Source organism: Carassius auratus, unplaced genomic scaffold, assembly GCF_003368295.1.
Source record: "Carassius auratus strain Wakin unplaced genomic scaffold, ASM336829v1 scaf_tig00215941, whole genome shotgun sequence".
Lineage (NCBI taxonomy): Eukaryota > Metazoa > Chordata > Actinopteri > Cypriniformes > Cyprinidae > Carassius > Carassius auratus.
In genome coordinates, this window is record NW_020528321.1 from 571,712 (window position 1) to 580,279 (window position 8,568).

The following is an 8,568-nucleotide window of genomic DNA, read 5'->3' on the forward strand; positions in this document are numbered from 1 at the left end:
TGTTCTCGCATCCAATACCAGTACGTGTTCGCTGCTTTCACTTTCAGCCTTTATCACAGTGTGAGAGATGTTTTTTCTTCCAACAAAAATGAAGCGATTAACACCCATGAAAACATACTTTAGAAAACGATCATGATTTATTTTAATTTACTTTTTGAAATTGAAAACATATTATTGTGTATTTCGGCATTACATTATGCAGCCATGCAAAATAAATTATTAACGACACACATCATTGTCTGAAAGTACAAAATGGCACAGAGAGAGAAACATCATGTGGAGTTATTTTGTTTTCTATTATTAAACATAATTTTGTATTAAGTAATAATTAATCATTAGTGTATCATGATACATATATTAGAGTAAGAGTAAAGGGATCTGTGATTTTTTTTTTAAGTAATTGATTTATAGAAGTGGCAAATTGATAATGATGTTATTTTTAATAAATATAAATAAATATAGAACAGATTAAACATATTGCCAATAGACAATTAATTAATACATGTTTTGTCTATATTCTTAATGAAAATTAGCTGGCTAGTTAAATGATTTGAAATGAAATAAATTTTCAGGGGCTGACTTGATGTATACCGTATTGTTGAATATAAAGGCTAAAAAGCTAAAAATTAATATAATAATAATAATAATAATAAAATATAATCATTTATATTTCATTGTAGATGGATATACAACTTTTTTTTTGTCGTGCGGGAGTAGGTCTGCAAATGAGCAACAGTCAGGTGAGAATAGAACAGACAGCCTCACACACACACACACAATACCACTGTGTTCCCAAGATTCATTGCAGTCATTGAACCCTTATGTTGTTTTAATTTTCTGCCAATTTCCACTTACATTTCATAAGAAAAAGCAGTGGTATCATCAAAGGATAAACATGAATGTCCTAATACTGAATCAGGAAGTCTTTATTGTAAAAAAATAAAAATAAAAAATAAAATCTACATTCCCAATTCAAAATTTTCCAGTGACTGGTCACATCTAAAAAACTGTATTAGTTTTTTTTACAGTGTTATATATGGCTCAGTCAGTACTCCTACTCCCATATATGAAATACAGGGAATACAATGGAATAGTGGATTGCAATAAGGTTAGTAGTATACAACCCTACCCTAATAGTAAAATAATATTTTTTAATCATACCCTTATTGGGGGCTGAGCCCCCCTAAAATCAAAATCTTAGAATCGCCCCTGGACACACAGCATGAGCACTGAGAAGCAAACACACAGAGACAGCACTGGGAGAGTCTGTTTATCATCAGATCGCGTAAATCATTGGAAAATGAACAGAAATATGAAGTAAACATCAGTAAATATATCCATATATCTCCGCAGATATGCATCTTTGGTCTATAAATCCTTATTGACGCTGTTCAGTGAGTCTATGTGAACAGAAATAAACTGCTGCTGATGTGACTGAATATGAATGAGTGGTGCATTTCTATTCAAAATGTGGCATAATACAGATTTTTATTTTGCACCCGATCTAAATATCCCTCACAGTTTAATAGTAATGACTTTCTGAATTTCTTCACTGATAAAATAGATAGCATCAGAAATACAATAACACATGTAGATTCTACAGCAGGGGTAGGCAACTCCGGTCCTGGAGGGCCACTATCCTGCAGAGTTTAGCTCCAACCCTAATTAAACACACCTGAACAAGGCAATCACTGTTTCGGGATTACTAGACAGTAGTAATGGCAAGATGAAGTCATATGAAGCATTTTTAGCCAAGTGGTTCACAAAAGGGTAAAATTCTGGAAAATGAATTTGCTCACAATACCACCTGGTGGCCAACGAGTGTAAAGCAAGCAGATATGTTACATACAGATGTGTTTAGTCCAGGGGTCAGAAAGTAAAAGTCCTGCATATTTTTGTTCCACCCATGAACTCAGTAGCTGATTTCACCAGAGGATGAGCCAAGTCATTCCTTTCAATTCACAAACTAGTTTCAAGTCAAATCCCAAGTCTTTAAAGAGTTAAAGTAATTTTAATAGTAATCTAGTGCGGTTTTGAATGCACCAGCAGTCTGACAACGGCAAAATGAATGTTTGGAAATGTACACTGATAATTTATACTGACACACTACAGCGAAATATATAAATAAGTTAAAATAACTGGCCGAACACCATTCTCTTAAGTGAAAATACTAGCATGCCTAAGACTTTTGCACAGTAGTGTATGTATAAAGTACGTATGATTAGATTAAGTATATTTAAATAAGTGTAATTAAAGTATGTGTTTGTTCATAAGTGTTAAGGGCTAGATTTTAGCTGGAGGAAACACCTGTGGTGTGACAAGCGAAAACTTTATGGTAGCTAGATGAGAAACCGACTGCTCCCTCGTGACCTTTCGTAGACTGTAATTATGACAAAGAACTGCACAGATATGGATTTTCTAACAATCTATCGATAAACACATACATTGTGTCCTCTGTCTCTGTAACAGGGGCGTCGCTAGGCCCTTTTTAACTTATGCCCAGCCCCCCTAAAAAAGTATTTGATTAATTAATTAGTGATCGCTTCAGTCCCCTTTAAAAACTCATTTGAGACGGTGGCAAGCTGCATCAAGTTCCGGCTCCTCCCCTTATCTGAGTCTGCATGGATTCAGCGCGTTTTTCAATCCACATCAGAGCGAACATCAGAGAGTACAAGGTGTGTGTGTGCGTGTGTGTGTGTGTGTGTGTGTGTTTGTTTATATTACATAGTGGGGTCCACAACACGTTAGCACACTCACATAGTGGGGACCGAAAACATAGTGGGGACCAAATCCCCGGTCCCCACAATGTTTTGCTTTTAATCGGCTCAGGAGGCGGTGCTGATATGACTAGTGCAGTTTTTTTCTTGATCCCCTCCATGAACAAAAACCGGATTTCTGTGTGTGAGTGTGTGGGGCCGCGCTGCTCTACAGCGCCCCTGTAGCCAGGTCGCGGAACTGCACCTCTATACACACATGTGACGTAATATATGAAGGTACACATTTTTTAAACCGCTCATGCCAAAGTCGCTTAATTAAACGACAAAAACAACTTTAAACAGTGTCTGTCAACGGGGAAAGTACATTCTTTCAGGTAATTAACCTACTTGTAAATATTATATTACATAATTCAATAAATATACATCACAAATTCGAATTATTTTTAAGAATGTTTATGTGATGGAGTTTTTTAATGAGATTAATTAATTAACGTTAAAGTTTTTATCAGAATCATAATCTTTGAATAAGGCGAATGAATTATTGCTTAACTTAAATTTAATGCTGTTATACAATTTAAAGTGTTTACTTGTGCGTGTTACTGCGTATTGTAAAGTGTTATAAACTGCGGTGTGGCGGGAGATTGTGAGACCGCGTGACCTCTCTCAATTACTGGAACCCGAGGAGCGACGTGAGACGGCCTGTTGAAATGAAACGGAGAAGAATAAAACCGTTAAAAGAAGCGGAAGATCATGTTCTCCGTTGCATCGACAAGACCGATGCACTGGAGGCCAAACACATAAACGATTATAAAGGTAGGTTTGTAAATCACTTCGATGTTGTTGTGACTGATTGTGATTAGCACTACGGCGCTCCCCACATGACGCGGGAAATATAAATATATAACTTCTCATGGCTATGAATTGGATGTCTTCCACGAATTAATTATGAAACTGCTAACACCAGGGAATAAAATAGGAATTCCTGGCCACGAATAAACAAGGCAGCGAAAGATTTCTTATTTTTGCTTCCACTATATAGCAAAGAGCCTATAGTACTGTATAGTAAGGCCTAGGTATTGCTAGCAGCACTGGGTTTCTGAATTGGTAACGTTATGTGTGAGTCACATACGTTTTAAATATGATTTAAGTGGTTCAAAAATACTAAATAAGTAACCATGATTATTTTATGGGATCTGGGTCCATTGGGATATAAAGGATAATGTTAGTGTTGTTTGTTTTAGCAGTTTTAAATTGCTCTTTGTGATAGTATATGTAAATTAATGAAAGAAATACGCATTAGCTATGAAAGAATGTTGAATACATTGGTTAAACTAATACAAAGCATAAAAGTTGTTTACAGTTGGCTAACCATCAACATATTAGTTACATGTCTACAATGAATTTTATTTACAATTGTATTTACCCCCCTCCCCCCACCTTTTTTCAGGTCGTGGAGTCTTTGCCTTAATTCCTTTTATTAAAGGAGATTTTGTTGTCGAATATAGGGGAGAAATGATTAGCTTAATTGAAGCCGAACAAAGAAGAGAGGCCAATCAAGACACTTTTTTATGTTTGACTTCATCTGGCAGAACAAGAAATGGAGGTATTTGTTTTTTGTTTTTGTTTTTTTGTTTAACGAATACATTAAAAAATTTACAGTAAAGAAAAAATTAAAATTTGTAGTTTGTTAGGTTAAATTATACATTTGTTTTTTTCCTGAAGCATTGATGCAACTCATGAGGATGGCACCCTTGGCCGCCTTATAAATGATGATCACATAAACCCAAATTGTACAATGAAAAGGATTATCGTTGAGGGAAAACCCTGTTTGTGCCTATTCGCTGCAAGAGATATCATTCCTGGAGAGGAACTCACATATGACTATGGAGGAAGTCACTGGCCTTGGAGAAAGGTTTGGCAAAATTTGACTACTTACATAATTTGTACAGTAGAGGAAATGGAAAGTTTTTAATTAAAGACCCAGTATGTGCCTTTTTTTTAGATTAAAATATATAAATAAATTACTATAACAATGCTATATTTTTTTTTGACCTCCATACATTATCCCAAATGTTTCCAAGAATGTTTGAAACCAAAGAAATCAGCTATTTTTACCGGTGTAGCGGTGTCATTGCATCACCTGTCAACAATGTCATACCCGCATGGAAACGTCAAATAAATAACTTTTTCTTTTTTTGGTAATACAAATTTATCTAAGGGAATAAAAGCCTTTACAATGGCTTAAAATACATATATAATAGCAATGAGGCAATAATAATTTTGATTCAAAGCAAGCACACCTTGTTTGTTATCTTTATTTTATAAGTTCACAAAGGTTTGTTGTTATTATGTCTGTAGCCAAAAAAAATAGACCCTTTAAAGATTAGAATGATGTGTTGCTCTTATCTGTATGATTAAAACTGAAAGTGTAATTTAAGTTCTTTTCGGGGTTATCAGGAAAAAATGATTCATAACGCGTATCCGCGTTAATCGACTCCAGAGGGTTAAATGGTTTTATTGAACAAAAATGTTAAAATACATAATGTAATATTTAAAAAATATATACTCCTAACTTAAAGGGATACTCCTCCTCAAAATGAAAATTTTGTCATTACCATTGGTACCATGTCGTTCCAAACCTTTAAAAGCTTTGTTCATCTTCAGAACACAATTTAAGATATATTTTATAATAAATCTAGGAGCCTTGTGACTGTCCCATGGACTGCCTGGTAAATAACAGCATCACGGTCCAGAAAAGTTTGAAAGACATTGTCAGAGTACTCCATCTGCCATCAGTAGTTCAATCTGAATGCTAGGAAGTGACAAGGATTTCCTCTAAAATGTCTTAAATTTTGTTCCAAAGACGAACAAAGCTTTTATAAGTCTAGAATGGCATGGGGGTAATTGATTAACTACTAAATGTTCTTTTTGGGGTGGAGTATCCTTTAAAGTACATTTATTTATCCCCCAGTTTCACAGACGAGGTTTAAGCCTATAGTAACAGAAATAAGATAAGGAATTTCTTTAAAGTACTTGTTTTGCGAGTACATGTTCGGTGCTGTATGTAGGGCTTGCAGCCAAAGTCCTTTAATAGTCATTGTTGCAGCGCTTAAGTTAAAATACTGAGATTATATATATATATATATATATATATATATATATATATATATATATATATATATATATATATATATATATATATATATATATATACATACATACACACACACAGGCAACGTTGTCCGCACGCACAGCTCCTTTATTCACGTAAACCTCACCCCTTTCTGATGGGAAAATGGATATTCGCATGACTACTAACATTTAATAAGTGTAGCATAAGTGTGCACATCAAATTATCCTCACTCATTGAGCCTGGCTCAAATTAGTGAGACTGTGTGAGTTAAATTGTCGTTTATGAAACCGCTTTAGTCCACAATAACACTTTGCTAAAGTAAGAGTTTGAAATGGTTGAAATGCATAGTGCAGCCTTAGGAAGAGGATTAATGTGTTTCATGGATTCTCATCTGGGTTAATCTACAGTTAAAATAGTAATCATACATTTTTTAAATATAGTACTCCTTAATGGAATCATGGAATCATGACACCCCTTCTGTATGCCATTCTGTCTATCAGTCTATCTTTTCTTTTCTTTTGTTGTTGTCCGTCCATTTGTCTGTCTATTAATTTGTTATATTTGGTATTGACTTGAGAAAGTCTTACACACTGTTTTCAGTGTAATGTACATAGTGGGGACCAGTAGTCTTAGGAAAGCCATACAAACCCGTTGGTACCAAATACACACATTTCATAGGTTTAGCATAGTGGGGACCATGTCTAATAAGTGATGACTTGTAACTATATTTTAAATAACTTTCTTATAGCCTCCATGCAAGGATGATGACAACATGACAGCAATAGAGAACTGCTCTGAGGATTCTGTAATTACTGAAGGCACTTCACGATTCACAGCTGAGGTATGTGTATTTATTATCTCCGTGTCAGTCTTTTTCTCTGTCTGTGTCAGTGTCTTTCTCCGTCTGTGTCAGTCTCTTTCTCTGTCTGTCTATTAATTTGTTATATTTGGTATTGACTTGAGAAAGTCTTACACACTATTTCCAGTGTAATGTACATAGCGGGGACCAGTAGTCTTAGGAAAGCCATAAAAAACCCATTGGTACCAAATACACACATTTCACAGGTTAAGCATAGTGGGGACCTTGTTTAATGAGTGATGACTTGTAACTATATTTTTAAATAACTTTCTTATAGCCTCCATGCAAGGATGATGACAACATGACAGCAATAGAGAACTGCTCTGATGATTCTGTAACTACTGAAGGCACTTCACGATTCACAGCTGAGGTATGTGTATTTATTATCTCTGTCTGTGTCCGTCTCGATCTCTGTCTGTGTCAGTCTCTTTATCTGCCTGTGTCAGTCTCTGTCTCTTTATCTGTCTGTGCCAGTCTCTTTCTCTGTCTGTGTCAGTCTCTTTCTCTGTCTGTGCCAGTCTCTTTCTCTGTCTGTGCCAGTGTCTTTCTCTGTCTGTGTCAGTCTCTTTCTCTGTCTGTCTATTAATTTGTTATATTTGGTATTGACTTGAGAAAGTCTTACACACTGTTTTCAGTGTAATGTACATAGTGGAGACCAGTAGTCTTAGGAAAGCCATACAAACCCATTGGAACCAAATACACAAATTTCACAGGTTTAGCATCGTGGGGACCTTGTCTAATAAGTGATGACTTGTAACTATTTTTAAATAACTTTCTTATAGCCTCCATGCAAGGATGATGACAACATGACAGCAATAGAGAACTGCTCTGAGGATTCTGTAATTACTGAAGGCACTTCACGATTCACAGCTAAGGTATGTGTATTTATTATCTCTGTCTGTGTCAGTCTCTTTCTCTGTCTCTGTGTCAGTCTCTTTCTCTGTCTCTGTGCCAGTCTCTTTCTCTGTCTGTGTCTGTGCCAGTCTCTTTCTCTGTCTGTGTCTGTGCCAGTCTCTTTCTCTGTCTGTGTCTGTGCCAGTCTCTTTCTCTGTTTGTTTCTCGGTCTCTGTCAGTCTCTTTCTCTGTTTGTTTCTCGGTCTGTGTCAGTCTCTTTCTCGGTCTGTGTCTGTGCCAGTCTCTTTCTCTGTCTGTGTCTGTGCCAGTCTCTTTCTCTGTTTGTTTCTCTGTCTGTGTCAGTCTCTTTCTCGGTCTGTGTCAGTCTCTTTCTCTGTCTCTGTCAGTCTCTTTCTTTGTCTCTGTCTGTGTCTGTGCCAGTCTCTTTCTCTGTCTGTGTCTGTGCCAGTCTCTTTCTCTGTCTGTGTCAGTCTCTTTCTTGGTCTCTGTCAGTCTCTTTCTTTGTCTCTGTCTGTGTCTGTGTCTGTCTCTTTCTCTGTCTCTGTCTCTGTCTGTGTCAGTCTCTTTCTCTGTCTGTCTATTAATTTGTTATATTTGGTATTGACTTGAGAAAGTCTTACACACTGTTTTCAGTGTAATGTACATAGTGGGGACCTGTAGTCTTAGGAAAGCCATACAAACCCATTGGAACCAAATACACACATTTCACAGGTTTAGCATCGTGGGGACCTTGTCTAATAAGTGATGACTTGTAACTTTTTTAAATAACTTTCTTATAGCCTCCATGCAAGGATGATGACAACATGACAGCAATAGAGAACTGCTCTGAGGATTCTGTAATTACTGAAGGCACTTCACGATTCACAGCTGAGGTATGTGTATTTATTATCTCTGTCTGTGTCAGTCTCTTTCTCTGTCTGTGCCAGTCTCTTTCTCTGTCTGTGTCTGTGCCAGTCTCTTTCTCTGTCTGTGTCTGTGCCAGTCTCTTTCTCTGTCTGTGTCTG

The 8,568-nt window shown here is 36.3% G+C and overlaps 1 long non-coding RNA gene across 1 annotated transcript; it reads left to right on the forward strand.

Moving 5' to 3' along the window:
- Window positions 1–2,693: 2,693 nt before the first annotated feature.
- LOC113096480 (uncharacterized) lies at window positions 2,694–6,652 on the forward strand. Its single transcript, XR_003288518.1, has 4 exons — window positions 2,694–3,530; window positions 4,165–4,320; window positions 4,440–4,629; window positions 6,599–6,652. It is a non-coding gene; the product is annotated as an uncharacterized LOC113096480 (long non-coding RNA).
- The last annotated feature ends 1,916 nt before the right edge of the window (window positions 6,653–8,568 follow it).